The sequence below is a fragment of the Alligator sinensis genome, unplaced genomic scaffold (assembly GCF_000455745.1).
Source record: "Alligator sinensis unplaced genomic scaffold, ASM45574v1 scaffold588_1, whole genome shotgun sequence".
Taxonomy (NCBI): domain Eukaryota; kingdom Metazoa; phylum Chordata; order Crocodylia; family Alligatoridae; genus Alligator; species Alligator sinensis.
In genome coordinates this window covers 126,427-150,555 of record NW_005842244.1, presented here as the reverse complement: position 1 = coordinate 150,555, position 24,129 = coordinate 126,427, and the positions used below count along the sequence as shown (strand labels likewise).

General features: G+C 43.9%; 1 pseudogene; it reads left to right on the top strand.

Moving 5' to 3' along the window:
- Positions 1-24,129, top strand: part of LOC102385040 — a 119,296-nt pseudogene that overhangs the window by 57,658 nt on the left and 37,509 nt on the right.

The following is a 24,129-nucleotide window of genomic DNA, read 5'->3' as shown; positions in this document are numbered from 1 at the left end:
TTCCTATGCGATCTTGCCCAAGGATCATGCCACTACCTTCAGATTTCTGATATGCTCTTTCTACCCAAATCTTCCCCTCTCTTTTCCATGGCAGATTCCCTTTCAAGTGTCCTCTTTTTCTAACTGTCCCCAGAGATGACCAACATACCGTGACTCCCTCTCCAATAACACCAAGTGCCTCACAGCCATTTCCTCCTCTGCCACTATTAAGAAAAAGAGTGTTAAGTTAAAGGAAACACTTGATTCATTTGAATCCTTAAAAAAAATCTTTAAAAGGGGGGGGGGAAGAGGGGGGGGAAATGACTTCAAGGCACATTCTTGCTTCACCATGGACCAGCTCCCATCAGGGAAGCTATTTCCAGTAGCATGGAGATGAGGATCAGTGGGCACTATAGGTTCATGCAGCATGGCACATAAAATTGCTTTGTGCCTCCTTGTAGTGTCCAAAAATGTTTTATGCACGTCACCTGGTGTGTGAAGCTGCTGCTTGTGGTGTCTAGACTTGTGATTACTGAAAATTAATTAAACTGGAGGAAATTAGGCTGGAAGGAGAGTAGGCTCCTGGGAAGGAAAAATTGGGATGGGGAGAGGGGGAAGGAATTAGGATCGTATTAACCTGTTATGTTTGCTTAACAACAAAATCCCCTAAGTATCACCTGCACATCCTGAGGTTTGCACAAAGGCCATTAAAAAAACACCTAAGACAATGAGCAAGTGGAAGTCCAGACGCTCTACAGACACTTACATTTATGTAAAATTTACAAGCAATGTATGAGAGCCCAGGGAGACCAGTGTGAGAAGGACAATGGTCAGAAGTGTACAACTCCTAGCACCTTGTGAATGAATGGCTGCTGTCGAATCAACAAGACTTTAAAGAACATGCAGCAGGCAGGAGGTCCCCGGGGAGCCAGTTTAATCCTGGGTCAAGTCAGTGCAGCAAAGGGCTCTAACACCTAATCCAGCGATGAGACCATCTGGGATGGGGAGCAATACAGAGCCAAGGAAGGAAGAACGTTGATGCTGGACTAGTCTTCCAATGCCGTGGGTAGCTTCTCGCTTTTGCTCCTCTTCAGTTTCTTAGTTGTCTGTCTTTATATATCTTCACATCACGGTATCTAAGTGTTCTGTGCCTTCCCTTTGGCATAAAGCCTGTCTCTGGCTAGCAAACAAGAATAAACTGAAACACCTGGGTGTCTGCTATGAACATTAGGGTGTGCTACAATGGACCCATCTGTAGTACTTGGCATGTGCCAGGGATTTTTATATGTGGTTGGCTGAGAAGTAGGATATAAGAAAGACATCAGTCCAGTGCAGAGGGAGGTAGGAGGGAAGGGGAGCAGGAAGGAAGAAAGAAAGGGGTGTGGATGGGACCTGGCTGAATACATAGAAAACTTCATTTTGATAACGTTCAAGTAGGGTTAGATGGACCTTTCTGGATGTTTCCCACCTCATGCATGTAGTCAACATTTTCTAGGTTAATTTCAAGAAAGGCAGGAAGTAGATTTTCCAAAGAAGGGGTTCAAAATACAAGCATTATGCTGGTTTTTGGGGTCTTTAGACAATGAAATTAGTGCTCTAATATTATTACTTATGGTTCATTGCTCCATGACATGTACCCTGTCGTGTGAGTTAACCCACTTGTTAGAAGTGAAGAAGGCACCATGGTGATCGTGTTGGCTTTATGGTTACTTTTTGCCTTCTGTGTGTCCAGAGCCAACCATGTTACTTTGCTTTTCAGGGTACCACGGCTTGGACTGCTCTCTGTTCCAGGACAGGATGTGGACATGAATCGCCTTTGGTATTTCCATACCAACATCCTGGATATAAAGAGCCATGATTGTTTCAGGTTTTATGTGACGGATGGGGAGAACACCTCCCCATCTGAAAGCTTCCATCTTTCCATTAGAAATGTTGGCAAAGGTAGGAAATGAGCTTGCAGCCATTGTGGTGAGGTTTAGCCTGATGTATTGACTTCACCTAAGTGAAATCTGCAGTGCATTAAAAAGAAAGGAAACCCTGCACGCTCCTTTATGTGGCACCGATGCATTTTAAAGTGCATGGGCAAAGTTTGTTCTTCATTTCCTCCAAAGAGGCCAACTCCTCCCGGTGTTCTTATGAGCAAGCTCATTAGAATAAACTCCATTATGCGCATAACTAATGACACACATTTACAAATCTGTTGACAATTATGACCACATCCCTCATGTATTCTGCTCTGAACTCATTGAAGTGACCATAAGAAACAGTTCAGTCCAGAAGTTTTACAGCTCACAAGCTTCAAGTGCAGTGATCTGAGCTTATTTCCCAACTGGATTACAAAGCTGTCATTAGTTAGGGCAACTCAAAGTCCAGGGCACAAGATTTTCAGCTGTCCTCAGGAGACCTGAAATCTCATTGTAGGCAGGGTGAGATATTCCAGGCTACAAAGACCCTTATATTTCTTATATGTGGGGGTTGGAGGGGTGGGGAGGAGGGGAGACGGCATGGGGTCTGTTCCAGGTTCTATCTCACATCCCTTAGAAATGAATAGAAATGAGACTGAGACATTGGTGTCCTCAGAGTGTTAAATATTTCTAAATTCTTGCCAGGCGGGTGTAATTTATTGAATGTAGGTTTTGTGAAATAGAGCTCCTGTCAGCGAGAGATTGGCACAAGAGAAATTAAGGCGGCTAATTCTCAGGGGGTCCTCATTGGCAAAACCCCTCTATTGAGTCCTCATGCTACTTGTGCTCATAACTGCCGAAAAACCAGGAGTGCCATCTGCAAACTGTGATTCATAAACACTCTGTCAGTCTGCCATGTACCCTGACATCATAAAATAACAAGAAGCAGCATTGTAATAAAGAGAGGAGGTTTTCAGTTGACCAATTAAATGCATCTAATTTATTTCTGTTACAGCTGAGGCTTTATTTATTAGTAAACAGCTGCATTTGTTACACTTTTTTTTTTTACTAGGAGTGTGCCAACTGGCACTTCTGATAATCCATTAATCCTAAATAATCATCTGGGTACTTCATGGAGGCTAGAAAAAATAGAGAAAAGGTTATTAGAAGTTAAAATGTAACCTTGCAAGTCGGATGGAGGGTGCTATTCTGCAGTGGGGCTGAATGAGTTACGGTCAGGTTAAGTTTGCAGGCCAGATTGCGTGCTACATTGATGTCCTGTGCAACCATCTTGGCAGTCAGCTGCAAGGGACATCAATCCCAGGATCTGACCCCCTGGATTTTAAGCATAGCTTGTACGGGGCATGAGAAGGAGCATTTTGCTGGTTGGTTCTTCTGGTCTCCCTTTTTTCTTGATGCTCAGTAAAGCTAAAAATCTGCTAATTGGTTGTCAAAGTCTAATTAGCTGATATTACAAAAAAAAATAAAGGCTAAGTTTGCCTTTCATAATTGGAGCTGAAGCCCCCCAACCCCCCTGGTGTGTGTTAATTGAGCTCAAGGACCTTTCAGTGTATTTTTAATGCTCCTTCCTTTTTAGTACTCTGGAAAGCTTTAGCGGTTAATATAATAATATGTGCAATCAAGTCAAAATGCAGTAAAAATAGGCAAAGCCTTGTGCAAGTGGGGGTGGTGTTAGAGGAGTGGGGAGTGGGAGGAGGGAGGGGTTCTGACCTGGATCGTACAATCAGCACAATATCAGAGACTTTTCTCCCCTCCTGTACATTTTCTTCCACCCCAACCCCCCTAAAATTGGAACAATGCTTTAAGAGGAACGGATTCACTACCTAAAGGAGAAAGCCCATATAGTGTGTGCACTGATGGCAAGTTATGGGACCCAGCGCAAGAGTAACTGGATTTGCAATTCTAAGACCTGAATTGCAACCGGCGGTCAGACTCCTGTGAATCTCTCCAGAGCTCTTCCTATGCTATATAAATGCATACACTATGTTCGTCACCCTAGTAGCTAGACCACATCCAGTAGTGCATTAAGCAATGTGACTAATATCTGTCATACGTTTGTTCTCTTATCCTTGCCCTGGTGGCAGGGAGAGAGAGATGTGCATTAGAGCATCTTGTCTGGGTAATGTTTTAAGGATGTCTGTGTATGTATTTAAAAAATAGGCATTCTTCAAAAGAGACAGGCACATGTGGGTGCCCTATATATGGTACATATGATGAATTTACTTTTTCAGTCATATTTTTCCTTTCTCCCCTCTCGCTCATCCTCCCCCACACCTGCTTTTAAATCGTCCCCTCTGCTCCTCTTGTCATCTTATCCTCTCTGCCCCTTTTACCACAAACCCACCAACGTTATATTTCAAATTAAACTTTCAAGCCCACAGTGTTTGTGCAAATTAATTTTAAAAAGCTAAACAAGTTCCCCCAGGCCTAGCAGATCGAGAGGTAATGCACAGAATGCAAGTCAAACCTCATGGAATATTTCAGAAACTTCTGGCAAAAACTGCTGGGAGCTGAGGATGGTTTTGAGTATATAGATGCCCCTGTGTAGGTTAAAGTGACAAATTTTCAGGGTGCAAAATCCAGGAAAAAGTCTCAGGATGATCCTCTACACCACGTCTGATTCTGGTGGTGCCACACAACGGGAAGTACATGCTTCTGAGAGACAGAGTTAATTCACCTGAGCACAGCATTGCATGAACCATACTGGTCTGAACTGTGTATGGCATAGCCACGCTCATGAGATATTATGCAGTCCTCTAAGCTGATGCTGAGGGCAAGAGATGAGGTGCCATTTGGGACCGATTTTTCAAATTCAGGACAAGCATCCTGTTTCAGAAGCTCTTTAACACCAGGAGCAAACCCCAGAATTTGGGACTGTCCTAGAAAATGTAGGCTAATGAAAATGACTTGGATGATGACTTGCATCTCTATTTACCCGTATTGTACAGCCTTCTAAATTGAATTGCATCTTTTCTCTAGGATATTCAGCACAAAAGTGAATTGATTAAAAAAGAAAATCTTAATGTTAGGGCCAAATTCTGCTATAGTGCGAATGACTTCATTCCATCCAGGAAGAGCGCGCACGCCGACTGCAGATGCTTCCTCAGCCTGACGAAGAGTATTTATACCCGAAAGCTTGCTAAGATGATTTTTTCCAACTATTTGAGTTGGTGTAATAAAAGATATCAGATTTACCCAAAGAACTTTGTCTGCCTATGTCCTTAGATCAACACAGCTACAACCTATAACCCTGTAATGACTTCATTAGGCACGTAGTGTCTAGGGCTTATGATATGAGATAGTATCTATCCTACTCAAATGACAACTTGCATCTCTGTTAACCCATTTAATTATTAGGATGTTGTTAGTAGCTCAGATGCTAGAGCAATGGCTCCAACACTTCCTTTAAAAAAATTAATGATATACAGTAATCCAACTATTACTATTACCCGAATTTTTCAGAAGTGTGAAGCAGCTGTCTACACTTGTGTGTTGGTAAATCTCTCATAACTGCACAACTTCGAAGCTTTGTTAATGCTACTCTTGAGTGGTTACTGGTGTTTTTAGCCCTTTGTCACAGGATACTACTCTGAGCAGTGCTTGATAGTAGGCCTGTGCGAAGCAGCAAGTATTTGATTCGGATTTAGATTCGGCCAATTCAGAGTTGGCAGTGATCGACTCAGTGATTTGAGTCACTGTCCTGATTCAATTTGGCTGAATTGGATTTGAAGATTTGGCACCGATTCAGAAATTCAGCCATAGACTAAACAGGCAGTAGTCCTTGAGGATGCTGGACACAGCTACCTCCAGGTGGTAAGTCTGTTGTGGTGGGTGGAGGGGGGAGGGAAGGGGCATGAGGGGGCAGATCAATGCCCCCACAGCGAGGGAGGGATTGGGGCTGGGACAAGCTGTCCATCTGGCGTGGGGGGCTTCCACCACTGATCTGGAAGGGCATAGGAGTGGGCGTGTGCCCTAGGGTCTGCGTGGGGTGAGCTGGGCCAGGTTGCACTCCAGATGGGTGGTGGAAGGCACTGGGAGCGGAGGCTCTGCCCTGCCACAGCTTGTCCAGCCGGGGTGGGGGAGCACGATGCAGGTGCAGCTTACTCTGGGCAGAAGGTGCTGGGAGCGGGGGGCTATGCCTTCCCACCGCTTGCTCAGGCTCCCCACACCTCCTGGACAAGCTGTGGCTTCACCCCAGCTAGGCAAGCAGTGGCAGGGCATGGGGGTGTGTACATGCACTTGAATCGGGGCGGGGTGGCGACAGAGCTATGGGGAAGTTTAGGGTGGCTGCAGACCCCCATAGTCCCCACTCCACTGCGTTCTGTGGGGTGGGCAGAGCCAGGACTGTGCTCCAGCAGATGGCTGGGGCTAGCCGCCTGGAGCACAGCCCTGGCTCCGCTCCTCTGCCAGTGGGTGACTGTGGATTGCCTCCCAGAGTGCAGCCTGGCCCAGCCCACTCTGCTCCCATGCCCTCCCGGACCAGTGGCATGTGGTGGAAGGAGCCTGCCTCCCTGAGTCCCACACTCCCCGCCCTGGCTGGACAGCTTGCCCCAGCCCCAGCCCCAATCCCTCCTTTGCTGTGGGGATGTTGATCTGTGCCCCCCATGCCCTTCCCCTCCCCCCTCTGCCCACCACAACAGATTTACCAGCCGGAGGTAGCTGTGTCCAGCATCCTTGAGGACTACTGCCTGTTTAGTCTATGGCCGAATCTCCGTATCGGCGCCGAATCTTTTCTGAATCAATTCAGAGGCTTCTGATTTGATTTGGACCTTTTAATGGGTCTACCTATTTGCTTCAGATTTGGAGATTTGGCTGCTGAATCAGGCCAAATCTCTGAATTGAATTGGCCACCAAAGCTTCGCACAGCCCTACTTGATAGCTGGCTGTTAAAAGGGCTAGTCCCTGATCTATGCAGCAGCATCACTGGTAGAACAGCCATAGAAGGCTCACCCAAAATTGCTTGCATCCCAATTAAAGGTGTCTCAGGTTTGGTATCTGCAAAGTGGAGGTGTGCAGATTTAGGAACTACTCTTGAACACTTGGCCCAGCACCCTCATGTTTTATTTTCACCATTTTTTAAATGAACAGTGCCACTTAACTCTCACAGAGGCTTTGCAGTGATCACTGGTGTTTGAAAAGATACAGCATCGAAAAGAACTAAGTACTAGCGGTGTGTGAAGTGGGCCCTATTCGATTCAGATTCAGCCCGAATCAGGGACAGTGATTCAGTTTGTTGACTCAGACTGCTGTCCCTGATTTGATCCAGCTGAATTCAAATCTGAAGATTCAATGCCAATTCAGAGAATCAGCAGTTCAGACATAGACACAGCTTTAAAAGTTTTTTCTACATACCTTTAAGTACCAGCACGGCTTGTGAACACTGTGATGCTGGGGTGCATGGAGAGTCCTACCGGAGTGCAGGGGGGCCCTCCACGTGCTTGGCAGTGAAGCTGGAAGTGGATTGGAAGTACTTTCAGTCCACTTCTGGGTCCAAAGGGGAGCACGCAGGGGGGCTCCCCAGCTTGGCAAGTGGCCATGGGGGGACCCCGGGTGCCCTCCCAGGCCCAGAAGGCACCAGTCAGCAAGCTGGGGGAGTGCAGGGCAGGCCCCTTGCATGCTCCCCAGTGGACCCAGAAGTGGACTGGAAGTGCTTCTGGTCTACTTCTGGTCTGCTGCCGAGCATGCTGGGGAGCCCCCCGTGCTTCTGTAGGACACTCCATGCGCCCCAGCATCGCGGCACTCATGAGCCCCTGCTACCTAGAAGTATGTAGAAAAAACATTTAAAGCTGTGTCTATGTCCAAATAGCTGAATCTTTCCGAATCTCGCTGAATTGATTCGGAGAGATTAAAGGGTCCTTTGATTCAATTCGGTTCAGAGATTCGCCCACCAAATTGGGCCGAATCTCCACCAAATTGAATCAGGGACTGAAGCTTCACACAGCCCTACTAAGTACATAAGCCATTTTTCAAGATGTGAGGATAACTAACCAGATCCTCATTTAGTGAAAACAGTTTTTGCACCAGTGCCTTCACTTGCGTGATTATAATGTACGCAGGTCAAGTGTCTCTCTTGGTACAGCTGAGTGTCTGTATAATCTCGCTAACCCATGTGCTTCATTTGTAACCCATGTGCTTCATTACAAAGGGATGTAATTCCTTCCTGGTATCTGTTGCTCTTGTTCATTCAGTCTTGTCTGACAGATAGTTGCAAGCTGTTTGGAAGGGAGTTGTTCATGAAGTGTTTAGCGTAGTAGGGACCCTAGAAATGTTAAGAAATAACAACATGCATGTGGCTGGGAGCATCTGTCACCACCAGCACCCAACCTAGAGAATTATGCCTTGAATAGTTTTTCCTAGTTGGCCTGTTTAGGAGTTCCTGGGCAAGTCACTTCGTCTCCCCATGCTTTGGTTTCATCATCAGGGCAGACTGCTAAATGATACCCACCTCCTTTGAAGCATTTGTAGATGTAGTGATGCAAAATGCTATAGACAAGCGAGGTATTTTTATTCTGCAGTGATCCCCATGCAAGCAGCTGGGCTATGGTAGCAAAAGCCCTGGTTTAATACAGTGACTGAAATTTGGGTCCACCTCCATGATTTCTCACTTGACCATCTTACTTTTAGTAACTTTGTATCACCCTCCTTCATGCTTCTCTAGTGCTTGAGATTTTTTGAAGACAACCAGGAAATGGCTACCCATCTTCATGTGGACCTTGTAAGAATAATAATACTAATACCTTTTTATAAGTTCAACTTAAAATGGAGAAACACTACCTCTTGTTTTAAGAAGTGGCTGTACAGTTTCAAATACCACCTAATCTTCCAAGATTTGTGTTTTCAAGTATGTGTGTGCCAAGTTGGGCTCAGGGGGTGTGTGGGGGAGGGGGAAGAGGAGGTTTGCAGGTTAAGTTTAAAAATTGATTTAAAATGTTTTGTAGTGTCATTTTAAAAAAGGCAAAGCAAGTCGTGCTATTTAGACCATGATTTAACCATGAATATTTTCCTGAGAAATTAATCATTCCACCAGCTCTACTTCATTGATTTTTGGTAACAGGCAAATACAACACAACAGATGCAGTGGGAAACTAGCAATGAAAAGGTTAATGTTTGTGACCCTTTTGGGGTGAAAGCGAGCCATCAAGCTAGTTAGAGATGAACAAAAAGAAAACGCTGAATGGAGTCTGAAGTAGGAAGGGAAAATACATATATATTTAAAACTCACCATGCTTAAATGTTGCTAGTTCCCATCTGTACTAGGAGCCCTATTGCACATGAAGGTCAGCTCCCAACATAAGAAAATATGGAGCATAAGAAGTGCTGGTTTGTGCTGTAGACCCTGTGCTTGTGTATTGTTGCCAACACGAGAACCTGCAGCAGCGCTCTAGGAAATCTGCACAGTATTATTTACTTTTTAAACACTATCTAATATAAAGCTTCCCTTTCCCTCACCCTTTGGCCACATGTGAAGACCAGCCATCCTGTGCCCTACGAGAGCCCAGAATATGCTTCACCTTTGTCACTATGTTGTCACACAGTTCATTGTGTTGTCATTTTAGCACTTTAATTTTTTATAGCGTAGGAGAATTGAGAGGAAGACATACTAGAACAGTATAAAAGGGCTATGAAAAGGCAAATTATTTCTCCTTCTGCTCTGAATTGTTCAGTTATTCAAACGCTTAATGATTTTAATTCCTTTAAGTTGCTGTTTTGCAAACAGGCAACAACTGTGTTGATTCTCTTTTGCTGTTTGTGATATTCTTAAGAACAAATCTAATGGAAAAAGAACCGCTGTTGCCGAGGTTACAGCACCACATAACCCTATCAGCTTAAAATGCAATGTTGTGCTTAGTTCATTAAGGCATTTTGTCCATTGGCTCATTTGGGTCTATTAACTTAATTGTTCTTTATAAACAAATAGGTCAGTCTCTCTTCACAAAGAGAAAAACTCCAAGCTGGTTTAAATATTTATGGGGCAAGCGTCCATGCATTCCATATAAATATACATGCATTAATGCAAACATGCGACGTGGAGCCAATTTCACTGTATGGGGACCTTAAGTTAAAAATTGGAAGTGTATACGTCTAACTCGTTAAGAGAAATCTTTCTAGCTCCTTGTGACTCTTCTGTTGCAAACGCTCTGCATGCACGTAAGTTCAGTTTCCTTTGTGCTACAAAATATAGCTCCATCACAGAGATCTAAAACCTGGCAGGCTACAAAAGAAAAAAAAAAAGCTTTTCCCAAGCTATTTTGATAAAGTTCTTTGTTAATTTTCCCTGCAGTGTTCTCTGCTTCATTTCCACAACTTCTCCCTCCCTCTGTATAAAAGGCTGATTTCCAACCCCCCGGCTCTTCCCTCCCTCCTGTATCGGATGTAAAAGGATTATCCCCTTTAAAATTTTTCTCCCTGTGGGTTTTTTTTTAGGTGACATTGTTCTACTCACCAAACCTGTAACTTTAACAGAGGGTGACAGGGTGACCTTGACGACAGATGTTCTTATGGCAACAGATGGCACTAGCAAACCCGAGAAGCTGCTGTATGCCGTCTCCATGCCACCTGTGCATGGTCAGATTGAGTACATCAATTATCCCGGCGTGCCCATTTCCAGTTACAGCCAGTTTGGATGTGGTGGCCCAGAAGGTCTGCTATGTTCATGACAATAGCCATGAGGCTAGTAAGGATTCATTCAGGTGAGAAGGCTTTCCCTCTTACTCTCCAATGTATTTAGAGACCTATCAGCAGGCTAAGGGTTAAACTTGCTTCTCATTCATTCTGCACCATCTAGAGTAAGTACAGTATTTAGTGACTGATATGGAAGTGCACATGACTGCTTCGATAATAATATGGTGTAATTTTATCAGCACAGTAATTACATACTTTTATTAACTGTAATATTTAATGCATATGGCCAAAGGCAATAGGAGACATGCATGCTTCATACTGGGGGATACCTAGGTTAGACATTCATAATCAATTAGCATGTGAAATCAAATTTAAGAGAGTTTCCCCTTGCCCTTCTCAAGATCTCAGGTGGCTAGGAATAAAAAACAGTATATTCCCCCTTGAAAAAGTAGTTGCTCTCTGGGCAGTTTCTTCCTCCTGAAGAAAAAAAAAAGATATAATAATCATAACATTGTCTGAAATGATCAGGAGAACTTAATCCAGATGGTGGTGTCATTTCTAAGAAAAAGCATATGTTGGCTATTATGATACTTAAATATAATGGTTTTATGTTCCTCCAGTGGGCACAAGAGGCACACAACAGGGTTGGCTTTTTTTAATCCTATGAATGCTGCAGGGGAGGTTTTATCTTCCAACTGGTGTGTTTCCCAAAAGATGTGGCAAATTCAATTGATAGGAACCTGCTGTAAAAGCCATGCTCCAGTGGAATGTACATTTCTGAACGATTCTACCCAGTAAGTGGGCAAAAACTTAATTTACTACCCACGCTGGAATATCATTGTCTTTTATATATTCTAGATTTTTTTATTTTTTTTTTTACTGTATGGTGTTTTTCTTTCCAATTTGCTTTAAAAGTTATTTACGCTCCCTTTGCAGCAAAGTGTGCACTATAACTAATTTTATTCTTACTATGATTAACTATGAATAATTTACTAAGAAATGAGTTAAATTAACAGGGGGAAGCAGAAATCAATAAATCACAAAAGTGACCCGTTTCTAAGTGGGGTTAAAACTACCATCAAATAAATCAGAGATTCGAAATGATGATCCTCTTGGACACAGGAAAGAAATTTCTACCTAAACTCTTGGAGAATGGGAAAGCAGCCCCATGGAGGGAGCTCCATGAGCAGCATACTGCTGCTATCATGACTATAGGGTTATGGGGCATGGAGGTAAGAGGCATAGTTTCACTGTGCCCACTGGTACAGTCTTGCTGTACTTGGCTGTAAAGTGGCTACTAAAGAGCTGTAACAGCCAAGTATAGCTTGGCTTGAGGACTCCCCCAGTCTAATTTGTCTGGGGGAGAAAAATTGTCTGGGGGAGACAAATTGTGCTTGCCTGTCACCAAGCACAGGAACAGAGAGACAGAGGTTGATGCTATGGACTGAGGACCTACCAGACATTTTCATTATAGCTTTGATTTTGCTCTTGCCCATTGTGGCATTACTCCATTTGACACTAAGGGCATGTGTAGATGAAACAGGGGCCCTAAATCGAAGTGCTGGGTCTTAAAAAACACCATTTCCATTTAGGAGTGATTAAACCCCCGTGTCGTACATACCCTCTGCTGAGTTACCTGCGTTTCTGGCAGGGAGAGGAGGGTGAGCTGCCGGTGGGCGGAGAGAGGTCCCTGGGCTGGGGGGGGTGGTTGGTGCTTCCCTCCATGGCAGTGGCGCCCACCCCCCAGGTGGCACCCACCTGCAGGCATCCGGCTCAGGCGGTCCAGGGGGGCACTGCAGCTGTGGAAGGAAGCACCAGGCCCCCACACAGCTCAGGTAGGCAGGCAGGCTCCAGGGGAGATGTGGGGGGTGGAGATCAGGCTTGCCGCTTGTCTTGGGTGAAGCCTGCCTTCCCAGGCTGCTACCAGGCTGCCTGCGGAGCCATGGTACTGCACGGAGCCCGCGGCTTCGCTCCGCGGCTGTAGGGGCAGCAGACTAAAACTCTTTAAAGGAGTTTTAGTTTGCTGAGCCCCAAGTCATTTAAGGTACATTATCTGCTGAACATCCTACAGTGGCTTGAATTAATGTGCAATACACAACCAAGGCGTGCAAACACCAACACCATTAAAGCAGTGCAAAAGCATTTAGCCCACTTTAAATTGTCATGCACACATGCCTCTCGTTTCATCTACACATGGCCTAATGTAGTAACTCCTGCTTTACTCCTGATTTGGAAATGAGTTCAGAATCAGACTCTTATCTATTGTGACATTTATGTAATTTCTATTTTATTTTTTCACCTTGACACCATGGTGAAACCATGACACCTTTCACCGTGTCTACCCATGGTGTCAAGGTGAAAAAATAAAATAATTACATAAATGTATACACATGTTCCCGGAGCAGGAATCTATAGACATGTTCCTGGAGCAGGTAGGGGGGGATGGGGTGTGTTTTAATTAGAACAGCTCCTGGATAGCTGCTCTAATTAAAATGCCAATGCATCACATGTACTAAGCGCCCTGCATTTCAAAATGGCTAGGGGTGCGTTTTAGTTAAAGTGCTCCCATGGCCATTTTGAAATGCAGGATGCTTAATAGACATGACAGTGAGGCATGCTGGAGCATTCTGGTTAGAATGCTCCAGCAGACTCAATGAATTGATTAATCGAGTTAATTAATTGAGCTTGATTAATCGAGTCTGCTCTGGTGCGTTCTAATTAGAGGCACAGGAACATGTGTATGGGCACCTTATGCGGTCTCATTTACTCCTTTTGAAAGGGAATTCAGCAGCAATACTCAGGGCACTTGATTGTTGAGAATAAGGCTCTTTGTCCTTTTTTTAAAAGGAGATTTAGCCATTGTAGAGGAATTTCATATGTCTTCTGCTCTGTGCAAACATACAGCACCTTTCAACTGGTAGAAACCCTTCAGATATTAGAAACTTCAGCCAACTTTTCTCTCAGTCTTTCTAGGGAAAAGTAGGTTAAAAGGTCCATTTCATCGTTCAGCCAACTCCACTTTTAACCTCACATTTGCAATTCTTTTTATGAATAATTCCCCTCCTGGAATAAAGGGGAATCAATCTGCTGTTCATGGAAAATAGTTACCCATTGGTTTGTACTTGAGATGAAAGATTGTCAGCTGGTTTAAATCATTGTAGCTGCATTTATTAAATGGCTCCATGGTTTTATAAACTGGCCTGGATAGGCCTTGTCAGCCATCTTCAGACCCACAGAGAAGACAATCATCCTCTCCTGCAAGGAATTACTGCTGATGGTCTTATAAAGAAAGATCATAAAGCTCCTCTCAGGACTCTATTTTCTAATGCCTTTCTCTTTTAGCTTTGTATGCATGCGCTTCTTTTGTGTTCATCATGTTATTTAGTCTCTGTGGAGTTTTTTTGGTTTTTTGGCCTCTTTCTTGCAGATGGGGAATGTTCTGTGCAGAAGAACTGGTGCCATTTCTCTGTACAGGCGTGTGTGTGTGTGTGTGTGTGTGTGTGTGTGTGTGTGTGTGTGTAATTAGAGGGTAGTACGTTCTGCGTAGGTCCCCACCTCCTGTGTGATTGCTCCCTGGCCATCACAATGCAAGTGTTGGGGGAGGGCAGGGTCCTCAGTCCTTCCTCATAAATTTGAAATGTTTTTTGAAACTGGAAAACATGTGTGTTGGAGCACACTGTTAAGCTTAGTGCCAAACTAGGTTTGGTGTATGAGCTGCTCCCCAGCTCAGAAGTAACCCTGGGTGACACGGGAACTAAAAGACACGATTCCCCTCCTGCTTCCTCCTTGTGTCAGGGATAGGATGTTTGCTGTTGGCTTGGCCCTCCAACCCCCTCACATTGTCTTAACCAGTGAAGGGCTTGGCTCTAGAAAGGCAGCAAAAGCAAGATTCCTCCCTTCCCTTCCCATTTACTATCCAGGGAAATCGTGGTCCTAAGGAATTAATTGCCAAAACTTCCTTTCAGTTCAATGAGGCTTAGGATTCACACCTGGACTGAAGGGCCATGTGATGAGCAGAGGGTGGCTGTGTTCCAGTCATGTTGGGCAAAATTGCTTGTATTGTCTTATCCAGCCTTTATTGGGACTTCTTAATTGTGCTAAGTTAACTTGATTAAACAAATGTGATTGAAGAAACACACTCTATCTGGCTGTCAAGACATACCCAGCTTTTGGATAGCCTGCATAGGGAGTTCCTATTCTGCTTTGTGGGTGGATAGTCCAAATTACACTCTAGCCTCAGGTAGGTATTAATTGTTGTTGCTATGGAAATGCTGTCTCCACGGTTCAGAATGCTATATACTAGTGTTGGCCAACATTTTGGTGTCATTAGGAATGACAATTGTTTTGCAGTTTACCAGCCAAAATGATCAAGGCTCCTGTTTTTTATTTATTCTACTTTTGACCCACCACAAGAAGATTCTGGACTCCTTCAATAAGCCATCCACATGATCTTAGCTATGGCAGCTTTACATACTGTTTTCACAGATAACTCTCAAATTGTCCTCACCATTAAAGACCCCTTTCCTTCCATCCTGTCATGCATTTTGGCCCATCTCTCTGACATCTGCTCATGGATACTCAGCCAGCAATATTAAGCTCCACATGGCCAACACTGAGCATTTGATTTCTCTCTTCTTCCTTCCCTCCCTCCCCCCTCACCAAGCCTTCGCTTCTCCCTCATTTCCCTGTTGTTGTGCAGTCACAACAACAGTCACACAAGCCTATACTTTGGCAGCGTCTTTGATTCTTCACTTGACCCTTGCTTCTAAGTCATATCTGAATCTTGCCACTGTAGTCTGTCTAACATTTCCAAATTGCCATGGTTCTTGATCAAGTCCTACATGCGTTGACTCCTCCAGTTGCCATTTGTCTGATCTACATGCCGTGCACATTGGCACTCTCAGGCCCACTCAGAATGATGCTGCATCTTCTTTATTTGTTGCTCTGACCACGTCGATCTTTTCTTTATATTCTTCCACAAGCTCCTCTTCCTCCACTGCAAAAAGCATGAGTGTTGTGTCTCTGCCCTCCTTTTATCGTCTAGCCCTGCACTATTGCTCATGTCCACTCTCTTACCAAGTATGCTTTTGATCTTTACCAATAAATCATGCTCACTACATGATTACTACAGTAATACTGAAAGGCCAACCAGCAACTGGCACCCAATTGTGCTAAGCACTTTTTAAACACAGAGTAGTAGACCGTCCCTCCCCTGAGAGTTTACAGTGGAAGCCAGACACGGGGTGGGAGAAGGGTATACTGCATTGGCAGAACGAACAATAAAATGGTAGCTAAAGGCATGTTAGTCCCTTGGTTTTATTTGGAAAGGTATTTAGAAGGGGATCAGATACATGGAAAGAAAATGAAGGGCAAGGAGATGGTGGGTTGGGAGGGCATCTGGTGAGGTGGGTATGGGCAGAGTGAAGCTGAGGTGAAGTTACCCTGAGGAAGGTAGATGGCTTGTATAAACAGCTGGTCAACACAGGGCAGAGAAAAACTGGTCAGAACCTACAGGAAGTTCTCTGAACATGGTAAGGTCCCTGCAGCTGCTCCTACTGGTTGGTTGGTGTGTGTGAAACGGGCCCTATTTGACTCAGATTCGGCCCAAATCAGGGACAGTGATTCGATTAGTTGATTCAGATCACTGTCCCTGATTCAATTTGGCCAAATTCAAATCTGCAGATTTGATGCTGATTCAGAGAATCAGCGATTTGGACATAGACACAGCTTTAAATGTTTTTTCTACACATCTCGAGTTACCAGCACGGCTTGTGATTGCTGCGATGCTGGGGCATATGGAGCATCCCATAGGAGTGTGGGGGTGCCCTCCACGTGCTCAGTGGTAAACCCAGAAGTGGACCAGAAGTACTTCCAGTCCACTTCTGGGTCTGCTGGGGAGTGTGCTGCCCCCCAGTCCCCGTGCTCCCTTGGCTCAGCAATTGGCTGAGGGGGGACCCCAGGTGCCCCCCCCAGACTCAAACGGTACCAGTTGCTGAGCCAGGGGGATGCCGGGGGGCCCCCCGCACGCTCCCTGGTGGACTCAGAAGTGGACCGGAAGTGCTTCTGGTCCACTTCTGGGTCTGCTGCTGAGTGCGCTGGGGATCCCCCGTGCTCCTGTGGGATGCTCCATGCGCCCCAGCATCACAGCATTCATGAGCCGCCTGGTACCTAGAGGTATGTAGAAAAAACATTTAAAGCTGTGTCTATGTCTAAATCACCAAATTTTTCCAAATCGATTAGCAGTGTTCCGATTCAATTTAGAGAGATTAAAGGGTCCTCTGATTCAATTTGGATTCAGAGATTCAACCATCAAATTGGGCTGAATCTCCGCTGAATCGAATCAGGGACCGAAGCTTTGCAGAGCCCTACCGGCTGGAGTCTCTGGCTGGCTCCTTTTTTCCAAGACCACATGATTGGGTACAGAGAAGGCACCACATGAGTCCAAACAGCTCAGTTGCCTTCATGTTCATTTATCCTTTAAATGCCCACAGAATCTGCACTTAGGAAAAACTCCTAGTCAAAATCGCTAAAGCCAGTCCATGCCGGTTTTCAGATCCACAATTTAGAACTTAGTTTTGCTGCAATACCTGCCAATCAGCCCTTTGTTATCCCCACTCTCTGTGCCAGTGCATCTGGTTTGTCCACTTATTGTGTCCTGTGTTTTATTTAGACTGTAAGCTTTCTGGGGTGGGGAACTTTGCTGTTCGCCTGCCTGATATTTAGCACATTTAGGACCTGCTCTCTGAATGCTGGTGGCTGTCAGTGGGAGATGGGGAGGGCACAAATCAGTCTAGATATACAGGCAACCTCTGCTTAGCGCTGTTTTGTTTAGAGCTATTTTGCTATAACGCTCATTTTAAATTGATACCTAATTCCACTTGGTGCTGAGCGAGTTTTGTTATAATGCCCACGGTCACCATCTTGGGTCATTAAAAACACATGCAGTCACCATCTTGGATTGTCAAATACTTTTGGTTTCACTTAACGCTCGTTTCACTTAATGCTTGCTTTTTCAGGAACCAATTAAGGCGCTAAGTGGGGGTTGCCTGTACCTTACTTAAAGGTGGACCTGTGGTCCGACTAAATAAGGCATCACTTATGTTCTTATGCACTCTGCTATTATGAATAAGCAATTCTTGGTGACTTGCAAGTGTCAACACTGAGCAGTTTAGGGGCACCTGTTGCATTTGGAGAGACCTGACATTTTAGCATATGTATTCAACTTGCATCTAAATTTAGGTTTTCTCCATGTGAAATAAAATCTAAACTCTTAGCTTGGAGGTGCACTGCTGCTGTAGTATTGTCAGCTCCATGTTCATGGCTGGATTCAGCATCCTCTCAATAAATGGAGGCTGAACACATGAAAGAGATTATGTGCTAACTACCTGTAGGAGAGGGCACCATCTGTATGTCTCTTCTCCCACACTGCCATTGACTATTTAAAGCAGATATAGTAGAAGGCTCCAGGAAGAGGAAGGGGGAGAGTGAGAGATGCCTGCTTTTCAGGAATGAAGGAGTTAAATATAGGGATTAAAAAATCATTTAAAAAACCCTGCACCCTAAATTAATTTCTGCTGATAATCTATATCGGGTTAAATAACTCCTCATTATTCTGCAACACAGCTGAGGCTTCTCAAAATGTTTATCTTGTTTTGTAACTGGTACCTTCTGGCATATTCCAGTGCCAACTCTCCTAGCTCTTGCTATATTTCATTCTCACTATTTTTGGAATGGAGCTGCTGGTTCCAGGTGATTTAATAAATTGCTTTTTTTTGTGTTCCTTTTAACTTACCCATCTGCTCAACACATGCGTAACTTGCAATCTGTCGGCAGTTTGCAGAAAGACAAACTGTCAGAGCTGCGTGCATTTGACAACTTTGTTCCCAATTAGATTAGTGGTAATTTTAACAGATTTCAGGGCAATCGAAAAAAGGGATGACATGTTATTAAAGCATCAATTTTGACAGACCCGAGCACATACAATTTCAGTGTAAATTATTTTAAATGCTTTAATTAAAGCTCTGAAAGATTTACCCTTTTAAGCAGTAAGTGATTGCAAGACAAATATAAAGGGAAAGTGGATAACAGAGTTTCCTAAATGGTTTATGCTGCGCATGGCAGTCCACCAGTCACCACCACCATAATCTATGACTGTAATGTTGGAGGCATAGTTAATTATTCATAGCCTCATCTCTGTAGCAGATGTGATTAAGAACATGAAGTGCAGTATTCAGAGATCTAAGCCATACCTACGAAAATCTCAGCTCAATCCTTTTTTAGGTTGGAAGGCCTGAGAGTATCTAACACTGGCTAGATTTGTAAATATTGTCATTTTGCTCTTTGTTTTCTGCAACCTTTCTGTAAAGAGGAAGTGAAGACCAACCATGTTTTTCATCTACTTGAGGACACTTTACAGGCTTAGAAGCTAAATAAAAAAAAAAAAGTACCATATATTATTTAAGCTGAATGCATCACTCAAAGTGCATCACTACAAGAGTGAGATGCCATACGGGTAGTACATTTAACCATTCAAGTAGCTTTATGAATTATGGCACCAATCCAGCATTCTTTACTCAGGCAAACCTCCTATTGACTTCAGAGCAAGGAGCACAGGATGAGGCCCCTCTGCTATGTAGCCATGGTGTATTGTTGGTATAACTGATTTGTTTTACCAGGATGGGAGTAATCCTTTTAACCTCCTCACCATAGCGGGTGAGAAATAATTTCCACACATTAGGTACCTCCAAATGGGTGTTTGGGAAGGGGGCAAAGTGTTTTCATGCTTCTTGATGGAGGCCAGGCTCAATTCTCTACTGAGAGCTGGGACTACTCTTTAGTAGTACCCAGTGTTTACGTCTTTCCAAAGGAAGCAGAGAAGTGGTGAAGCAGGGCAGCAAGCAAGATCACTGTAGGCACCAAGGATCTTTTGATGAAGGGGTAAAATATAGGTGAGTGATGGTACTTTCAAGATAAAAGTGACCCTTATTTCTTAGGCGTTGGTGGAGCAAGGACTTCTAGAACTTACATGTTTAAGTTGAGGAGCTCCTGGGAGGATCTCACTACCCTTTTATGTTATTTACTGTCTAATATGAGCTAACTTTTTTCTGTGTATCTGAAAGCTTGTCTGACATCTCTTCCAACTATATAATTTTTCCAATAACAAATAAATCTTTCTTATCACATATTCCATGGACCGTAACGGCTACAGCACTGCTACTTCTTTCTAAATTCTTTAAATATAAAATTTTGGGATGAAAGTTTAACTTTCATTTTTTTTGTCCTCAATCGTGGTTTCCCAGGACGCTCTGATTTATGGATTAGTAAAGAGTTTGTGAGAAAACAAAAGCTATTACCCACCATCTTAGAATTTTTCCCAAAACTGAGTTTTATTTTCCTCAGAAATTCGGAAACGCTTGGATGTTTTTCTCACTTGGAATTTTCATTTTAGCCCAAATCTCTAAAGGGCAAGATACTGTAAAAGTGGTGGAAACTATAATATTTTCTGCTAAAAACATAGGTAGAAATGCTAGAAATTGGGAGGGGCGAATGGGGCTGGTTGGTGTCAAAAGATGTCTAGATGTCTAAGTCTTGGTGTTTGCAGTGATTTATAGTTGGTCTGAGAAAATCTGATTAGCCAAGTGAAGTGCTCATCCACATCTCAATACCCTTGCCCTGGTGTATGTCGATGTGTGTTCACCTGCCCCATCTGTTCTTTGGTTTGGAGCTCTTTAATGAACTTAAAAAGACTTATGCTCTTAAGATTAGTTTCTGCATCATGAGCAGGTCCAAGGAAGTGATCCTCCACCTCTATGCGGCACTGGTCAGGCCACAGTTGGAGTACTGCATCCAGTTCTGGGCGCTGCACTTCAGGAGGGATGTGGATAACAGCGAGAGGGTCCAGAGGAGGGCCACTCGCATGATCAGGGGCAGCAGGGCAGGCCCTTTGAGTGGAGGCTATGAGACCTGAACCTGTTCAGCCTCCGCAAGAGAAGGCTGAGAGGGGATCTGGTGGCCATCTACAAACTGGCCAAGGGAGACCAGTAAGCAATGGGAGAGCCCCTGTTCCCCCGAGCACTACCAGGGTTAACAAGGAACAACAGCCACAAGTTGACGGAGAGTAGATTCAGATTAGATATCAGGAGGCACTACTTCACTGTCAGGGTGGCTAGGATCTGGAACCAATTTCCAAGAGAAGTGGTGCTCGCTCCTACCCTGGGGGTCTTCAAAAGGGGGCTAGACAGCTACCTAGCTGGGGTCATTTGACCCCAGCATCCTTTCCTGCCCATGGCAGGGGATCAGACTTGATGATCTGCTTAGGTCCCTTCCAACCCTACTAACTATGAAACTATGTGTTCTCCTTCCAAAAAAGGTGAGAGACTACACATCATCTGAGGGTGGTCAGTCTCTAAAATCTAGCAGCAGATTTCAGACCGAAGGATCTTCAATCACTGCTCATGTGGGCGCCTCCTCTGTGGTCAGGTGAATTTGCCACACCAAGCAGTGATGGGATCCAATTGAAGTGACAGACAAACCTGTCTCTTCACCCTACCTTGAACCACAGTTAACTTGACAACAGTGAACAACAGCAACATGGGCTTAATTTGCAGCAGAGGGGGCTTGGATTTTGTTTTAATCCGTAACACATTATATCCTCACTCCCTTCCTTTCTAAATATTTTCACCATTACCAATGGTCAGATGAATAGAAATGGGCAGCTGGAGTTCAATATTGAGCACACTGATCACATTCCCCCTACCTTGGTTAACAACAAGGGCATCCATGTAGTGGAGAGTGGCATGGGAGTGGTCTCATCAGATGTTCTTCAGTTTATCAACCTGGATAGTCCATTAAAGAACCTGACATATATAGTGACCCAGCACCCACAGTATGACCACCTATACATGAAAGAGACTGTTTTGTAGTGGAGCCAGTTTACACAGGTGGATGTTAATGACATGGAAGTATACTACAGACACAGCGGAGGTGCTGGGCAAATAGATAAGTGTTCATTTATAGCTACAGACAAAGTCACTCATGGCTTTCTGGTCAATGGGCAAATGAGAGAAAAGCCAGTGGAATTTGTAATACAAAGTAAGTAATATAAGTACTTTCTGTAAGACTTTTAGAGTAAGAAATATCCAAGCAAGAATCCATTCAGGTTTAATTGCCAGAGGAGAACAAACTCTTAGCTGAGACCGATGAACCCTTTGGGATAACAAGTCTTTGTTACCATTATTTTTCAAGTTCCTGTAGCTCTATACCAGGGGTGGGCAAAATGTGGCCCAGGGGCCGGATGTGGCCCGCCAGGCCATTCTATCTGGCTTGCGGGACCCCTAAAAATTTAGAAAATTAATATTAATCTGCCCTGGCTGCCTGTCATGCGGCCCTCGATGGCTTGCCGAAACTCAGTAAGTGGCCCTCTGCCCAAAATAATTGCCCGCCCCTGCTCCATAGCTTCAGAATCAAACTAGGAAATCTTGTGAGAAACTTTTTTGATAAATCTGGACAAATGGGATAAAGTCAAAAGTCTGACTATGAACATCATATAAATTTTAGATTATTTTTCTGAACATAGTGGAACCATTAACATTTTGGGATCAAATCACTATTAACTGTTGCTGAAGACCTTGCTTACAAACTAAATGAGGATTTTTTTCTCATTTTATTGCTTATCTAACCAGACAGAGCAGAGCAAAAAAACAAAACAAAACATTGCTTATATATACTAACAGGTATCTTGGCTGTAAAACATAAGCCAGAAACATTAGATGATAAATAATTGGCAATGGTTATTTCGAAGGCATGACTTTTAAAAGACTACTTAGGACAGGATACGTTCTGTGCTGTTTATCAAACAAACTTTTATAATTTTTTTTAAAAGTCAGCTTTAAATGAATTTTTGTTTGTTGCTGGGACTTCTGCTTCTGGTCTGAGCTGATTGGCAAAGGTTATACAAAAGGTTATTTATGTGGCATGTCTGACTTAATCTTTTGGTGCTCTCACAAGAATATTTGATTTCTCTATCAGAAATATTCTGATAAACCAATCAAAACTTTAAACTCTTACCACTGTGAAACAAACAGAAGCTTTTAAGATTCAGCCATGAGTGACTATTGCCTGCAGATTTTCTGATGCTATTCATTGATAGATTGGCCAAGATCAAGTACTCTATATTTTGGGAATATCTGGGAAAATTCAGGTCCTAAACCTTGTGAAATATGCTGGTTTCTAATCTGTATTGGTTGGAACAAGCCATGCATAGCCGAGTAATTTCACTTTTTCTGAAAAACTCGGCCATTATGCAATTAGCTCTAATTAGAACTGGAAGACTACAGGAAAAAAAATGTGAATACCATTCAATAAAGCTTCCTGGTCTTGCTAGTATCCATGACTCCTTTTTGTTTGCTTATTTGCATCCATCCTGGATGAGGTGAGTTTTGCAAGAATCAAGCAAATACAAATGTCCAGGGATAAGAAAAAGGGATAACTCCTGTTTACAAACTAAGGTGACCCTGGCTCCAGTTAAGAAGGAGTTCACTCTGCAGTCTTAGATTTGCCCCTGAGAAAGGTTTGTCACCCACACAGATGAGATTTGCCTTTGTCCATCATGCCAAAAGAGCAAAATTCTCCATCACCATCTTCAGCAACGGGCTTTCAGCAATTTTTTTTAGATATCCACAGCCCCAACCATGGCATTCCTTGAAAGCACAGGACCAAAAATTGGAACTTGATGTAAAATTGCATGTGAAGAGTGGAGGGAACAGACTTGGTTGCTTGTATCACTGAGAAGATGTGCTGCAGCATTTTGTGCTGGTTAAGTTTCCTAAGTGCTGCAGGCTTTGTGCCCAGGTATATTGTATGGCTGTAGTCCAGGCAAGAGGTGACCAAGGTGTGAATAACTGATTCCAGGTCATTATCTGCCAGGATGGGATGGAGTCTCCTAGCCAGCTGGAGTCGACGGAAAGAGATGCTTGATGCTGTGTGAGAGCTTAACATCAGTGTGCAATCCAGGGCTATGGCTACATGGTAAACTTCTTGTTCTCAGCAGGGATGCCCTCAAGCATGCTGTGTTGCTCTGCCCAGGCTTCTTCCTAAACTGGAACCAATCTAGCTGTGTCTGTGCAGCACTGTGCTTGGGATGCACAGGACTGCTAGGTTACTATGCTAGTTATCCTGGTTATTTGCTGATCAGTCTGCCTGAAGGTCTGCTGTTTCAAATTTAGAAGGCAGCCGTGTGCATTGTAAATCTACCATGCAGATGTGTCCCAACAGTAATTCTAAGTTGTAAACTGAATTGAGAGTATATACTATAAACCAAAGGAGATTGTGCACTCTTATAATTCTGTCCTCTGCATACCAGCATCACCTGCATTGTGTTTGCATTTCAGCTTCCCCTATATTAATTCCCCAGTTGATCTTGTCCAAACATTGAGCTAGCTTGGTTGGAGTGGTGTGGTTTCAGATGGAGGATTTGCATGTCATCTACATATAGCTGGCACTCAAGTCCATGTCAGCTGACAGTTTACCCAGTGAGCTGCATGCAGATGTTGAAAAGAACAGCAGAGAGAAATTGATCCTTGTGGAATTCCATTTGTCAAGAGTT